Source organism: Bufo gargarizans, chromosome 2 (assembly GCF_014858855.1).
Source record: "Bufo gargarizans isolate SCDJY-AF-19 chromosome 2, ASM1485885v1, whole genome shotgun sequence".
Taxonomy (NCBI): Eukaryota; Metazoa; Chordata; class Amphibia; order Anura; family Bufonidae; genus Bufo; species Bufo gargarizans.
Genome location: NC_058081.1, coordinates 556,018,201 through 556,035,577, shown reverse-complemented (window position 1 = coordinate 556,035,577; position 17,377 = coordinate 556,018,201). Strand labels below are relative to the sequence as shown.

Below are 17,377 nucleotides of genomic sequence, written 5' to 3'. Positions count from 1 at the left end.
AAAAGCCAACTTGATGGCCAACAATTCCCTATCTCCCACATCGTAATTTCTCTCTGCAGAGGAGAGTTTTTTCGAGAAAAAGGCACACGGTCGCCATTTGGCAGGAGAGGAACCCTGAGACAAGACCGCCCCCACACCCACCTCAGAAGCATCAACCTCAACTATGAAGGGTAAAGAAATATCAGGTTGCACCAAGATGGGAGCGGAAGCAAAACTCTCCTTGATATTAGAAAAAGCCTTACGCGCCTCTACTGACCAAGAAGAAAAATCTACCCCCTTTCTGGTCATATCAGTGAGTGGTTTAACAATAGAGGAATAATTCAAAATAAACTTCCTGTAATAATTGGCAAAGCCCAAAAAACGCATCAGCGCCTTCTGATTCTCAGGAAGCTCCCACTCAACCACAGCGCGGACCTTCTTGGGGTCCATGCGAAAACCAGAAGCGGACAGAAGAAACCCCAGAAATTGAATTTCTGGAACCGCAAACACACATTTTTCCAGTTTCGCATATAATTTATTCTCCCGCAGGATGAGCAAGACCTGACGTAAATGTTCCTTATGAGTTTTGAAATCAGGAGAAAAAAATCTAAATGTCATCCAAATACACTAATACAAATTTTCCCATCAAATGATAAAAAATGCTGTTCACGAAATGCTGAAAAACGGCTGGGGCATTCATCAAACCAAAAGGCATAACCAAATTCTCAAAATGGCCCTCAGGAGTATTGAAGGCCGTCTTCCATTCGTCTCCTTCTCTGACCCTGACCAGGTTGTATGCCCCTCTTAGATCTAATTTGGAAAAGACTTTAGCCCCAACAACCTGGTTAAACAGGTCCGGGATCAGAGGAAGCGGATAAGGGTCACGAATAGTGATACTGTTCAGCTCCCTGAAATCCAGACAAGGTCTTAAAGAACCATCTTTTTTCTTAACAAAGAAAAAACCAGCGGCAACAGGTGACTTCGAGGGTCGTATGTGTCCTTTTCTCAGACTCCCAGAGATATAAGCACGCATAGCGATCCTCTCAGGTTGGGAAAGATTGTATAAACGAGATTTAGGCAGTTTGGCGCCTGGGATAAGATTAATAGGGCAATCGTACTCCCTGTGCGGGGCAAATCCTGAACTCCACTCTCAGAGAAGACATCCGAAAATTCAGAGAGAAAAGATGGTACAGTCTTAGTAGCAACCTCAGAAACAGATGTCGTGAGGCAATTCTCTCTGCAAAAGTCACTCCAACCATTTATTTGCCTCGCTTGCCAATCAATGGTGGGGTTATGTTTAGTGAGCCAGGGTAGCCCCAACACTAGAGGGGTAGGTAATCCGCTAAGGACGAAACATGACACATCCTCAACATGAGCATCACTCACAATTAAACGGATATTGTGAACTATGCCCTTTAATGATTTCTGAGAAAGTGGAGCGGAATCAATAGCAAAAACAGGAATATCCTTTCCCAAAGTGCGCACCTGGAAACCATGAGTTATCGCAAATTGATTATCAATGAGATTGACAGCTGCTCCACTATCCACAAAAATCTCACAAAAAATGTTCTTGCTCTCTAGCGCCACCCTAGCCGGCAGGACAAAACGGGAACTACAAGCAAACGGAAAACCTTCAATTTCCGCCTCAACCCTGCCAATAGTAACAGACGGAACATTTTTAAAAGATTTTTTCCTGTTTGTTTCTTTATTACTCCCAGAAAACTGCCTGAATCTCCTAGAGGGACAAATATTTGCCAAATGATTTATACCTCCACAACAAAAACAAACCCTCCCATGCGAGCTGAATCTTCTATTGTCAGAAGCAATCAACCCCAGCTGCATGGGCTCCTGCTCAGAAGGGGCTGACAGCGACTGAGACCCCTGCGCACAGAATGGGACCGCTGCACTGTCCTGGGACTGAGTATGACAGGAAGGGGACATCTCTCCTCTCTCTCTAAGACGCCTGTCAATATGAACGGCCTGGGACATAGCAGAGTCCAAAGAAATAGGCCTCTCATGAAAGGCAAATGCATCTTTCAATCCCTCTGAAAGACCATGGCAAAATTGACTTCGGAGTGCAGCATCATTCCAACCAGTATCAACTGCCCATCTCCGAAATTCTGAGCAGTATATTTCTGCGGATTGTTTACCCTGGCATAATAGACGTAGTCTAGACTCAGCCAGAGCAATACGATCCGGATCATCATATATCTTTCCCAGGGCTAAAAAGAATTCATCCACTGAACGGAGAGGCCGTGCCCCCTCCGGCAGCGAAAAGGCCCAGGACTGAGCGTTACCTCTGAGCAGCGATATAATGATCCCCACCCTCCGTTCCTCATCACCAGAGGAATGGGGAAGAAGGCGAAAATAGAGTTTGCAAGCCTCTCTAAAACGCACAAAATTCTCACTACCCCCGGAGAACGTATCCGGGAGCGAGATCTTAGGCTCAGAACAAACTCCATGAACGCAAGCTGAACCGGTCACTTGAAGCTGAGAAAAAGTCTTACGGAGATCAGCTACCTTCAATGAAAGACCCTGGAAGCGTTCAGCCAAAAGTGAAACCGAATCCATGCTTGAGACGGTTTTGGCGGCTTATAATGTCACGGACGGTGTACAGGAAACAAGACAAAGCAACATGCATATATGACTGAGTGGATCCAAAGCTAAGGAACCAAAAGGGAGACCCCTGCACAAGACCTGAGACTATCCCTGGCTGCTCAGCCTATGCAAAGATCCGAAAGGTGGAGGTTTGCATATCCACGTACCTCGACTATATAACCCCTGAACACCCTACAATAGTGAGGGGACACGACCACTGGCTCCCTACTCCAGACACGGAGGGAGTCAGGGTCACCTGGGATCCAGCAAACAGAAAATAACGGATAAATGTTCAGCACTTAACTTTGTAGCAGACAGGAAAACAAGATCAGCATGCACACACACTGCAGGAGGAAGTATAAGCTGCCCAGCAATGCACCATGGGGAGGGATTTAAAGGGAAGCAATCAGTCCAACTCCATGACAGCTGAGAGAGGCTAACGAGATGAGGAACTGAACAGCACAACAGAGAGAACTCAAGGAGGAGGTTCTGAAAGGCCTCTGTCAGAGCTTCTCAGCTGTCTGGTTGTGACAGCTTGGCATTCAGTCACTTGAAAGAGACTGAGCTGCACCTAGGTAAATGTGACCAATGAACGCAACATCACTGGCCTAGGAAGAGGCTGCTGTACTCACCGGAGCTGATTGGCAGGGGTACCAGGAATCAGATCCCAACCAATCAGATACTGATGAGCTGTCCAAATGATAGGTCATCAGTAGAAAACATTCGGGAAAACCTCTTTAACAAAAGGAGTGCCAGCAATGATACAGATGATAACCAGCGGAGGACGCATCAGTCACTTACCTATCATGGAAGGATCTCCACACCACCCTGCTGTTGTCAGTGCATGTAGATGTTAAAAGAATGTCCTGATTATTGGCAAACATGTGCACGCCATTTAGTGATCCAATAACAGAAAATGTCAGCTGGAAAACAAAGAACAAAATATCAGCATGGATCACCAGACTGTATTTCTGGCACAGATAAAATAGTACAATGAAAGTTCTTCCAATAGAGAAATTAGACCTGCAGAATATAAAGTCATACTCGTCAAATCCCCACGACTTTTATCAGAGTAGGAAAGTTTCCTGCTGATGGCAGCCACCCCTAGGGGAGCTCAATGCCCATGTATTTATAGCATACAAACATGTTTGCAGTGGGCTCCCCCTTGTGGCCGCTGTTCATAGCCTTAATTTTATCATTTAATAGGGTTGTCCAACTTTAAAAAAAAAAAAAAAAAAAACAGCAGCACAATCTCACCTACCAAACCCTGAAACGATTGAATGATATTCTGGCTGGTCTTCTAGTCTTTCTTTAGAAGTGTCTGGCACAGGAGTAGGCAACCTCCGGCTCCCAGCTGTTGTGAAACTACAACTCCCAGTATGCATACTTGCTCTGCTCTTCTAAGAACTCTCATAGAAATGAATGGAGCATGCTGGGAATTGTAGTTTCACAACAGCTGGGAGCCGGAGGTTGCCTACCCCTGGTCTGGCACATGCCTGCTGCAGCCAATTGGTAGCCTCAACTATCACATGCCATACTACTGACAATATGGCTCCCATCGCTAAGCGATGTCAACAGCACTGTGGACGTAACCAGTCAGTTTCACCTTGTGGTGCTCGCGCCTAGGGAAGGTGTCACATAAACCAGATGCAAGGACAGGCAATGTGTGACCCTAGCCTCAGGCTATAGAAATGTCACGGCACTACAAACTAGTATGCTTACCAGATGCGGCGGCCCCCACAGACGCCAGCACTTTATTTTATTTTTCTAAACTACTACTCTGCTCCGGTGCTGTGTCCCCCGCAGTTTTTTGTGCCTCATATTTTAAATTTAGAGTATCGGTACAGGGAGGAGGAGACGGCTGGGTTTCTCAATGGGTGTCTCCTTCTCCCTGGCTGTAGCGCAGTCCAGTCGCAGCGGAGAGCGTGAGCGTTTTTTTCTCCCTGACTGTGGCGTTCTCCGCTGCGACTGGACTGCGCTACAGCCAGGGAGAAGGTGACACCCATTGAGAAACGCAGCCATCTCCTCCTACCTGTACCGATACTCTATTTTAACATATGAGGGGCCAAAAACTGCGGGGCACACAGTGCCGGAAAGGAGGGGTATTTTAGAAAAGAAAATGTGCTGGCATCTGTAGTTTGTAATCCATAATCCCATGAAAGGTCCTCTTTAACTCCCTAGATGCCATGGTCAATAGTGACTGCAGGATCTAGGCAGTTAGAAGTAGAGTGCTCCCTATCACCATCAGCAATGGCAGCCAGGGGCCAAATAATGGCCACCAGGCCTGCCATGACTTTATGTTTTTTAAATTGTGCAGCAGACACAGTCTAATAGACTGCCTGTCACTATTAGGGTGATGGGCTATAATGCACTGGTATACATGGTGTATCAGTGAATTATAAAAACGATGTCCCCTAGTGGGAATAATAGGTTACAGGTTAATAGTGCTTTTTTTTTTAAAAAAACATTATTTCCATAAAAAGTGGTTTTATTTTGCAAAAGTGGTAAAAAGCACACATATATATGATATCACAGCGTTTTTACCGAAACCCATATAATAAAGATGAAAATGCTATTTAAACCACCCCGTGAACAACATAAAAAATGCAAAACTGTTTTGTTCAAATTTAGCCCCGCCCCCAAAAATAAATATTCGTCAAAAGGTCCCATGTACCCCAAAAATAGTATCAAAGAAAACTACATCTCACCCTGTTCTAGCTCTTGGACTATGGTGACATAATAAGACATGCTATTATTGTGCGAAAATGGATAAAAAAAAGATAAAACTATTCCTATTTTGTATTGCCAGAATGATACTGACCATAGAATAACAATAACATGTTTGTTAAAAAAAAAAAAAAAATAATAATAATAATGGCGGGACAGCTTTTTCTCCCATTATCACCCCAAAAAGGTGATTAAAGTTAACCACTTCAACCCCGCTAGCTGAAACCCCCTTAATGACCAGGCTACTTTTTATACTTCTGCACTACACTACTTTCACCGCTTATTGCTCAGTCATGCAACTTACCACCCAAATGAATTTTACCTCCTTTTCTTCTCACTAATAGAGCTTTCATTTGGTGGTATTTCATTGCTGCTGATATTTTTACTTTTTTGTTATTAATCGAAATTTAACGATTTTTTTGCAAAAAAATGACATTTTTCACTTTCAGTTGTAAAATTTTGCACCTGTCATGTTTCCTGAAGTTCTACAATGCCCAGACAGTACAAACACCCCACAAATGACCCCATTTCGGAAAGTAGACACCCTAAGGTATTCACTGATGGGCATAGTGAGTTCATAGAACTTTTTATTTTTTGTCACAAGTTAGCGGAAAATGATGATTTTTTTTTGTGACAAAAAATAAAAACTTCCATGAACTCACTATGCCCATCACGAAATACCTTGGGGTGTCTTCTTTCCAAAATGGGGTCACTTGTGGGGTAGTTATACTGCCCTGGCATTTTAGGGGCCCAAATGCGTGAGAAGTAGTTTGAAATCAAAATCTGTAAAAATTGACCGGTGAAATCCGAAAGGTGATCTTTGGAATGTGTGCCCCTTTGCCCACCTAGGCTGCAAAAAAGTGTCACACATCTGGTATCGCCGTACTCAGGAGAAGTTGGGGAATGTGTTTTGGGGTGTCATTTTACAAACCGGATTCCCAAAAAGTTGGGACACTATACAAATCGTGAATAAAAACTGAATGCAATGATGTGGAGGTGCCAACTTCTAATATTTTATTCAGAATAGAACATAAATCACGGAACAAAAGTTTAAACTGAGAAAATGTACCATTTTAAGGGAAAAATATGTTGAATCAGAATTTCATGGTGTCAACAAATCCCCAAAAAGTTGGGACAAGGCCATTTTCACCACTGTGTGGCATCTCTCCTTCTTCTTACAACACTCAACAGAGGTCTGGGGACCGAGGAGACCAGTTTCTCAAGTTTAGAAATAGGAATGCTCTCCCATTCTTGTCTAATACAGGCCTCTAACTGTTCAATCATCTTGGGCCTTCTTTGTTGCACCTTCCTCTTTATGATGCGCCAAATGTTCTCTATAGGTGAAAGATCTGGACTGCAGACTGGCCATTTCAGTACCCAGATCTTTCTCCTACGCAGCCATGATGTTGTGATTGATGCAGAATGTGGTCTGGCATTATCTTGTTGAAAAATGCAGGGTCTTCCCTGAAAGAGATGACGTCTGGATGGGAGCATATGTTGTTCTAGAACCTGAATATATTTTTCTGCATTGATGGTGCCTTTCCAGACATGCAAGCTGCCCATGCCACACGCACTCATGCAACCCGATACCATCAGAGATGCAGGCTTCTGAACTGAGCGTTGATAACAACTTGGGTTGTCCTTGTCCTCTTTGGTCCGGATGACATGGCGTCCCAGATTTCCAAAAAGAACTTCGAATTGTGACTCGTCTGACCAAAGAACAGTCTTCCATTTTGCCACACTCCATTTTAAATGATCCCTGGCCCAGTGAAAACGCCTGAGCTTGTGGATCTTGCTTAGAAATGACTTCTTCTTTGCACTGTAGAGTTTCAGCTGGCAACGGCGGATGGTACGGTGGATTGTGTTCACTGACAATGGTTTCTGGAAGTATTCCTGAGCCCATTCTGTGATTTCCTTTACAGTAGCATTCCTGTTTGTGGTGCAGTGTCGTTTAAGGGCCCGGAGATCACGGGCATCCAGTATGCCCCTCACGGAATACCTTGGGGTGTCTTCTTTCCAAAATGGGGTCACTTGTGGGGTAGTTATACTGCCCTGGCATTCTAGGGGCCCTAATGTGTGCAAAGTAGTTTGAAATCAAAATGTGTAAAAAATGACCTGTGAAATCCTAAAGGTGCTCTTTGGAATGTGTGCCCCTTTGCCCACCTAGGCGGCAAAAAAGTGTCACACATGTGGTATCGCCGTACTCAGGAGAAGTTGGGGAATGTATTTTGGGGTGTCATTTTACATATACCCATACTGGGTGAGAGAAATATCTTGGCAAAAGACAACTTTTCCCTTTTTTTTTATACAAATTTGGCATTTGACCAAGATATTTATCTCACCCAGCATGGGTATATGTAAAATGACACCCCAAAACACATTCCTCAACTTCTCCTGAGTACGGCGATACCACATGTGTGACACTTTTTTGCAGCCTAGATGCGCAAAGCGGCCCAAATTCCTTTTAGGAGGGCATTTTTAGACATTTGGATCCCAGACTTCTTCTCATGCTTTCGGGCCCCTAAAATGCCAGGGCAGTATAAATCCCCCACATGTGACCCCATTTTGGAAAGAAGACACCCCAAGGTATTCTGTGAGGGGCATGGCGAGTTCCTAGAATTTTTTTTTTTGGCACAAGTTAGCGGAAATTGATTTTTTTTGTATTTTCTCACAAAGTCTCAATTTCCACTAACTTGGGACAAAAATTTCAATCTTTCATGGACTCAATATGCCCCTCACGGAATACCTTGGGGTGTCTTCTTTCCGAAATGGGGTCACATGTGGGGTATTTATACTGCCCTGGCATTTTAGGGGCCCTAAAGCGTGAGAAGAAGTCTGGAATATAAATGTCTAAAAAATTTTACGCATTTGGATTCCGTGAGGGGTATTGTGAGTTCATGTGAGATTTTATTTTTTGACACAAGTTAGTGGAATATGAGACTTAGTAAGAAAAAAAAAAACAATTTCCGCTAACTTGGGCCAAAAAAAATGTCTGAATGGAGCCTTACAGGGGGTGATCAATGACAGGGGGGTGATCAGGGAGTCTATATGGGGTGATCACCCCCCTGTCATTGATCACTCCCCTGTAAGGCTCCATTCAGACGTCCGTATGATTTTTACGGATCCACGGATACATGGATCGGATCCGCAAAACGCATACGGACGTCTGAATGGAGCCTTACAGGGGGGTGATCAATGACAGGGGGGTGATCAATGACAGGCGGGTGATCAGGAAGTCTATATGGGTGATCACCCCCTTGTCATTGATAACCCCCCTGTAAGGCTCCATTCAGACGTCCGTATGTGTTTTGCGGATCCGATCCATGTATCCGTGGATCCGTAAAAATCATACGGACGTCTGAATGGAGCCTTACAGGGGGGTGATCAATGACAGGGGGGTGATCAATGATGGGGGGGGTGATCAGGGAGTGTATATGAAGTGATCAGGGGTTCATAAGGGGTTAATAAGTGACAGGGGGGGGGGTGTAGTGTAGTGTAGTGGTGTTTGGTGCTACTTTACACAGCTACCTGTGTCCTCTGGTGGTCGATCCAAACAAAAGGGACCACCAGAGGACCAGGGAGCAGGTATATTAGATGCTGTTATCAAAACAGCGTCTAATATACCTGTTAGGGGTTAAAAAAATTACATCTCCAGCCTGCCAGCGAACGATCGCCGCTGGAGATCCACTCTCTTACCTTCCGTTTCTGTGAACGCGCGCGCCTGTGTACGCGCGTTCACAGGAAATCTCGCGTCTCGCAAGATGACGTGTATATGCGTCGTTGAGCGCACAGCTGCCACCTCCGGACCACAGATCTGCGTTAGGCGGTCCGGAGGTGGTTAATAAGTTATATGTACCCTAAATTGTTATCACAAAAAATATAATTTTCCCTGCAACAAGCCATCATGCTGCTACATCAACAAAAAAATAAAAAGTTATCGCTAGAAAAAATAAAATAAAAGTACTCCTTCTGTTGAAAATACTTCTCAAGTACAACACAGAGTCAAAAGAATAGATGTTTTAGAATTGTAGTCACTAAAACAGACAGGAGAGGTGACCATGCAATCACCTCATTCCGCAGCAGGCAGGTAAATGAAGGTGTGTATTTCTTTTCTCCTGTATATAAAAAACAAGTCGGTGGTTCTCGTTCAAAATATTCTATGACGCAATGCATAACGGCATGCCTTTAGAGGCATTCCACCATAATGGAAGTCTATGGCCTGCATAACGGATCCGTCCCGTTTCCGTTATGCAGGAGAGGACTCCCCTGCATAACGGAAACGGGACGGATCCATTTTGCAGCCCATAGACTTCTATTATGACGGAATGAATAATGGGATGCGTCATAGAATTGCGTTATGGTCCGTGATAACAGAATCCATAACGCAATTCTGCTTTTACCACCAAACGAAGTGAACGAATATCAAAATATGAAATTGCCTCATCTCTACCCATAATCTTCCAGCATTTCTGTCATCTTCATACTGTAGTGCGATGAGGAAATGCCAGATGATGATGAGGTCTACACCCAACTGATATTAAAGCACTGAGGAAACCTTCCACGTAGATTGCTGTGAATAAGGAACAAGGAAACAGTACATCAGGGAGGCTAAGCCAACATAAATGAGTTCCACTTCACGGCATCCGTTATCTGCTCCACGTAATCCTAATACAGGGGAGTGACTTGTAGGGCCCCGACGTCACCTCAGTCCTCTTCTGTTCTTTCCCTCATCCGATATGAACAATGAAAATGCAGTAACTGTTCAAGGAAACCTGTAAGGGGTTAAATCCCCCTCTAGACCGATAGATGCCCGCTGTATGCTGAACTAGTGGGTGTAAGAGCTAGAATGTTCCCAAAACTGGAGGTTCTACAGGGGTGTAATAGGGCTCCCATAGTGTACTGATGGCTCTCTGGATGCCCCAATTTCAGATGGAAGAACATGGACATTTTTTCTATCACACTTTGTACAAATATGACAAAAGAAATGTGTTACAAAGTCCATACAGGAAATGTGCTACCATACGGCCCAACATGGAAGACAACAGGTTCTCCACGATTCTTAAAAGGGTTTTCCAGGACGTTAAGAGCTCATGAACCTGGCCGTATGCCGGCTGGGTCCGCAAAATATGGGCCCCGGACGTTCTGGCATCACGGATGCAAACCTATTCACTTGATAGGGTCCGCAAGGTCGGTGTGGAACGGAGGCACAGAACTACTACGGAGTGCTTCCATTGAGTTTCTGTCTGTGCCTCCGCACCGCAAAAAAGTAGTGCATGCACTACTTTTTTGCAGTGTGGACTGTTGGATGCGGATCGCGGAACCTATTCAAGTGAATGGGTCTGCGAACCACATGCAGCGGCCCCGCGGTCGGTGCCCGTGCATTGCGGACCGCAATTTGCTGTGCATGAGCCCTAATACTGATGACCTATCCTCTGGAATATGTGATCAGCACTTTGTAAACCTGGTGGCCAGTCCCCATATACAGAGCTGTCCATTTTAGATAATCCAGTTTAGTTAAAAGGTTCTCCCGATAATAAGTAGATGAGAAGACGTCTCACTGCTGGAATTCAGGGCAATCGACTGCAATCTGTGAGCAAACCTGGCAGAGGGTATTTATTTCTCTGCAGCGCCACCACAGGGGGAATGGAGCACTGCACAGATCTCAGAGCAATCCATAGGAAATGCATGGGAACAGTGATGGCCAGTTTGCCATGTTCGCCCTCAAACACATGCGGGCTGCCATCTTTTCTCGCAAGTCCGGCGAGGCTCAGATAAGCCCTTACCTGTTCCGCGAACCGGTCTGAAATCAAATGCGGTCAGCGGGAGCAGGCAGTTCAGAGATCAGCCGCCGGGGGCCTTCATCGGGCTGTTCCCGGAACTGCCTGCTCCCGCTGACTGCACTTGTTTTCAGACCGGCTCGCGCAACAGGCACAGGTAAGGGCTTATCTGTGCATCGCCGGACTTGTGAGAAAAGATGGCAGCCCGCATGTGTTCGAGGGCGAACAATGCGAACTGGCCATCACTGCATGGGAATCCTTCACAGAGACATGTTCTTTGTAGACACTGGCTGATAAATGAGGGTCCTGATCTAGGCACTTAGGGCCCTTGCAGACGAGCATGTCCGGATTATGTCCGGATGCGTTGCGGAAGCGTTCAGTGAAAACTGCGTGATTTTGCAAATAAAGCCATTCCTTTTTTTTGCGATCACGTTCAGTTATTAACGCGCGGGTGCAATGCGATTCTCTGCATTTTGCACGCACGTGATAAAAAAACATAATGTTTACAAACAACATCTCTTAGCAACCATCCGTGAAAATCGCATCGCATCCGCACTTGCTTGCGGATACGATGCGATTTTCACACAGCCCCATTTACTTCTATGATGACAGCGTTGCAACGTGAAAAATCGCAGAATATAGAACATGCTGAGATTTTCACGCAACGCAAAAGTGATGCGTGAAAACCAACGCTCATGTGCACAGCCCCATTGAAATAAATTGGTCTGCTCAGCTCCTCCTGCTCTATAACCTGCTGCCTGCAGACTGAACTGCGTTTTCCTGGTGCCAGGTTCCATTTAATGGAGTTACAATACAATACTGATGACCTATCAGGATAGGTCATCAATATGTGGGGTCCGACACCCAGGACCCCCAAGTGACCGGCTGTTTGAAGAGGCTGCAGCAGTCGGAGCCTCTCCCTAAGGCTACGTTCACACTTGCGGCAGAGTGATCCGGCAAGCAGTTCCGTCTGCCAACTGATCAGGATCCTGCTCAATCTTAAAAATGCCTGATCAGTCAGAAAAATGCATTGAAATGCCGGATCCGTCTTTTCGGTGTCATCCAGCAAAACGGATCCGGCATTTATTTTTTTCACCTTTTTTTCGGTCTGCGCATGCGCAGACCAGAAGGACGGATCCGGCATTCCGGTATTTTGAATGCTGGATCCAGTATTAATACGTTCCTATGGGAAAAAAAATGCCATTCAGGCAAGTCTTCAGTTTTTTCGCAGGAGATAAAACCGTAGCATGCTGCGGTTTTATCTTTTGACTGATCAGTCAAAATGACTGAACTGAAAACATCCTGATGCATCCTGGACGGATTACTCTCCATTCAGAATGCATGGGGATATGCCCGATCGGTTATTTTCCGGCATTGAGCCCTTTTGACAGAACTCAGTGCCGGAAAATAAAAACGCTGGTGTGAAGGGACCCTATGGCGTCACATTAATCAGTCACAAAGCCTACTGGCTCTTCAGTCCTATTCAAGTGAAAGGCTGTATACTGCAATCAGAGGCAGACTGGGAACTTAAAAGTGGCCCTATGTTGTAGGTGGGTCCAAACTAAAAGAAGGTGGGGCAATACAAGTAGGCAGGGCCAACAGAAGTAGGCGGGGCTAACAATACTTCAGTAGAAGGAAATACCACAGTACAGCACAAAATACCACCGCCCCAACTGCAGTATTCAACTACATCATCGTCTTGAGGACTTTAATTCAGAAGGGTATCTGAGGCCACTGGCCGGGTGCACAAGTTCCTGATGCTTCTAGAAAAAATGTATGCTAAGCGTATCAGATCATTATGTACCTGGCTGGTGGCAGAAGGAGAGCTTGGGTGGGCCCCCTGGATATCCGGCCGGGAAATTTCCCTGCAGGGTCTAAGGCCAGGGCCCCTGACTACAATACCAAACACAGCCACTATACAATGGAAGGCGTTGTGCTTGTATGCAGTGAGGAGGTTGCAGCTTCTTCATGTCTTTCAGATTAAAATCTTACAAATATACCGTAATTTGCATTAATCTTGACATAGATATGAAGAGATTACTAATTACAGCTTTTGATAACCGCTCTACATAAAGTGCACTAAACAGAATGATACAGCATGACAAATAGTGAGGTTCAGTGCTGCCATCTAGTGGACAACATCCATAACTGTGGGTAGATCTAACACATCTACAAAGCTCCAATTTCACACAGTAATGTAACCCAGCTCTACCATCCTGACATAACCACCCATAGCTCTACCATCCTGACATAACCATCCATAGCCCTACCATCCTGACATAACCACCCATAGCTCTACCATCGTGAGACGACCACTGTATAGCAAGGTTTTAATTGGTCCTTCCCCTTTAATTCTTTGTAATGTAGTTGTTTAGAGATGTCTGATACCTGACCGCATTCCTGCAGTATGAAGAAACTGTACATGCGTACTGAGCTTTAGATGGGGCTAGGAGACTAGAAAACACATAGCTAGAAACAAAGAGCTCAGCTCCATTGAAGACATCATCAGGATAAGATGTGTCTTGCTACCATCACCTCTCTTTGTTTCATATGCGCGTCGGACGAATGTCGTGTTGGGCACTGGTTGATGTGGAGCTCGCTCATTTGTTTTGACAACTTTCAGTACATCTTTGTATATGTGTGTATACAATATATCTTTTATCGAGGGGCATGGCCTGAGCATGCAGCCGTGAAGACGCACAGCGCTGAGCTCCCGAACCCTGGGACTCTCCAACTTAATTATTTAATGTGTAAGTAGGCGACTGGCACTCACTATATGGGTCACAACGACAGCATTTATTAACATAAAAATAACAAAAATAATCACATCAAGTTAACTTTTTATTTTTGTTATTTTTATGTTAATAAATGCTGTCGTTGTGACCCATATAGTGAGTGCCAGTCGCCTACTTACAAATTTTTTTATCTTACCCTGACTGATTGGGTGATCAGTCTCAGACTAGAGCACCTTTACCATACTGAGAAAGGGGTGAGCTATCCACAACTACTTATTCTTAATTATTTACCGATCAGCCGGACACTACCAGCTTTAAAAAAGGATGGTCAGACGATCGGTGGACCGGGGCTCCTCTTTCCTGGCCCCAGAACCTCAAATAGCTATTTCAGCCAGACCTTGACCGCAGAGCACCCGGCTGCAGGATCCAAGATGGCGTCAACTACAGAGCGGGCAGTCACGAGAACAGCGCTGCCGAGCTCCGCTCCTCATGGAGGACCCTCAGCCCCAGAACAGCCGCCTCCACATCTCCCAGCGTCTGCCACAACAACACCACAGCCCCTCTCTCTCCTCCATGTCACAGGGAGACTTACCGCTGATGGACGCAAGCATAGCGACAGGCCTGGTGAGTGACACTTCACCTGCCCGCTTCCCAGCCCCTCCAGCACCAGTGTCCACCAAATCACTACATTCCATGATGCCATTGCCCAGAGATAAAGCTGGAGACATATCCCTCCAGCTCGAAGACAGGTCACATACCCAGAGGACTCACCGGGGCTCCCTTTCCCTTATAGCAAAGGACTTTGCTCCAGACACTAATGGCAGACCTTTTCCTGTGCCTGACAACCTGCTAGACCAAGTGTCTACACCTGCACTTTTCCAAACCCCTGCTTAGTCAGAGTTCTCTGAATCCTCATCCTCTGCCTCTTCAGTGGGCAGCAGACGTTCTAAACGCCCGAAATTAAAAGATATATGGGCCCCCCTTGGTAACCTGCCGACTAAACATGATATGGAAGCCATGATATCGCTGGCTAAATCCAAACAAGCTCAGGCCATTGCAGCTGTCAAGACAGAGCTGTGCAACATCTCCACTCACGTAGCCACACAAATACTGGTCTCGTCTGCACTAGAATCCCGCCTTACTACAGAATCAGATTCTGTGATTTCATGACCACGGTTTATACCCAATTGAGGATCGAACACAGGATAAAGCCGACAGCTCACTGAGCAATATTATTCTCCAAGAACTCCTTCATAACTGAACAGGATATCTACATATATGAACTTAAAAACTTCTTCATACATTTTACATCTTTTCTATTTTTAATTTTTTTCTATTTTTCCACTTTTTTGCACCTGCACTTTTTTTTAGAAATATATTTATTTATTTACACTCTCTTGGTCCGGACCATTTTTAGAGAATTGATTGATTTGTGCTACACCCATCTAATCATCATTAATATTGTGAACTGCTGCCATCTAGAGACGGCTTTGTTTATTGCCAAGTTCACTGACACCCTTTTGAAATAATATAAGAGGTGCAGAGATTGCTGTTAATACCAGTGCCATTACCGTCTATTAGTGCTACCAACACTGTGGTTCTAGTTACGCCATTCTTCACAATACTATTATCCACGTAGGAGTCTAAACTAGTATTATTTATTGTGGGATAGAAATTATTTTATTTTAGAATTGATAAGAAAGTTTAACAATTTATTTTCCTCTTTATGTAATTTGGTGTACTAATAAATTATTGAGATATTTTTAATCCTTGCGATACCAGATACTAGTGTGCCATCCATCTTTTTTATTTTGACTGTTCATACTTAATATATTGGCGACGGGTACGCCTAGGATTGAGCACCGATACATTGGTACCTGTCTTAAATTTTTTTAAAATAAAGAATAAAAAAATAATAATGTCACACAGCCACCCATAGCTCTACCACTGTGACACAGCCACCCATAGCTCTACCACTGCCACACAGCCACCCATAGCTCTACCACTGCCACACAGCCACCCATAGCTCTACCACTGCCACACAGCCACCCATAGCTCTACCACTGCCACACAGCCACCCATAGCTCTACCACTGTGACACAGCCACCCATAGCTCTACCACTGTGACACAACCACCCATTGCTATACCATTGTGACACAACTACCCATAGCTCTACCACTGTCACACAGCCACCCATAGCTCTACCACTGTGACACAGCCACCCATAGCTCTACCACTGTCACACAGCCACCCATAGCTCTACCACTGCCACCCATAGCTCTACCACTGTCACACAGCCACCCATAGCTCTACCACTGTCACACAGCCACCCATAGCTCTACCACCAGACCCTACAAATGTAGCTGTACCCTACATGCTGCTTTGCAGGTTGAGAGGTATTGCCCCACATTATGGCTTCCCTTTACAAAGTAACTTTCATTTACTGCAAGTGTCCATGTGGCCTACACCTGCACCTCCAAGTGTTCCAAAGAGAAAATGGTCATTCATTTTTATATAAATCAGTCAGTCAGAGGGCTTTTCAGAACACACGGCAAGTCTGTATGAGTATTCTATTTCCCATGAATGAACAACTCTGGAACATCTTTTCTGGGAACTCTAATTTGTGATGTTCCTCTGTTATCCCTCCTGGAAATGTATCAATGAATTGACAACTGGGCATTACTTTTCCTGTTGTTCCCTGATAGACAGTGTCCAATAAGGGTGAGTGTAGAAGGACAAACTCTTTATTTTCCTCTTTATGTAATTTGGTGTACTAATAAATTATTGAGATATTTTTAATCCTTGCGATACCAGATACTAGTGTGCCATCCAACTTTTTTATTTTGACTGTTCATACTTAATATATTGGCGACGGGTACGCCTAGGATTGAGCACCGATACATTGGTACCTGTCTTAAAATTTTCTTAAATAAAGAATAAAAAAATAATAATGTCACACAGCCACCCATAGCTCTACCACTGTGACACAGCCACCCATAGCTCTACCACTGCCACACAGCCACCCATAGCTCTACCACTGCCACACAGCCACCCATAGCTCTACCACTGCCACACAGCCACCCATAGCTCTACCACTGTGACACAGCCACCCATAGCTCTACCACTGTGACACAACCACCCATTGCTATACCATTGTGACACAACTACCCATAGCTCTACCACTGTCACACAGCCACCCATAGCTCTACCACTGTGACACAGCCACCCATAGCTCTACCACTGTCACACAGCCACCCATAGCTCTACCGCTGCCACCCATAGCTCTACCACTGTCACACAGCCACCCATAGCTCTACCACTGTCACACAGCCACCCATAGCTCTACCACCAGACCCTGCAAATGTGGCTGTACCCTACATGCTGCTTTGCAGGTTGAGAGGTATTGCCCCACATTATGGCTTCCCTTTACAAAGTAACTTTCATTTACTGCAAGTGTCCATGTGGCCTACACCTGCACCTCCAAGTGTTCCAAAGAGAAAATGGTCATTCATTTTTATATAAATCAGTCAGTCAGAGGGCTTTTCAGAACACACGGCAAG

At 45.0% G+C, this 17,377-nt stretch overlaps 1 protein-coding gene across 1 annotated transcript in view; it reads right to left on the bottom strand.

Moving 5' to 3' along the window:
• Window positions 1–17,377, bottom strand: part of LOC122926681 (nicotinamide N-methyltransferase-like) — a 268,048-nt gene that overhangs the window by 233,018 nt on the left and 17,653 nt on the right. Inside the window, exon 2 of the mRNA XM_044278139.1 lies at window positions 3,379–3,500. The gene's annotated coding sequence lies outside the window, so the exon portion shown is untranslated. The remainder of the gene's footprint in view (window positions 1–3,378; window positions 3,501–17,377) is intronic.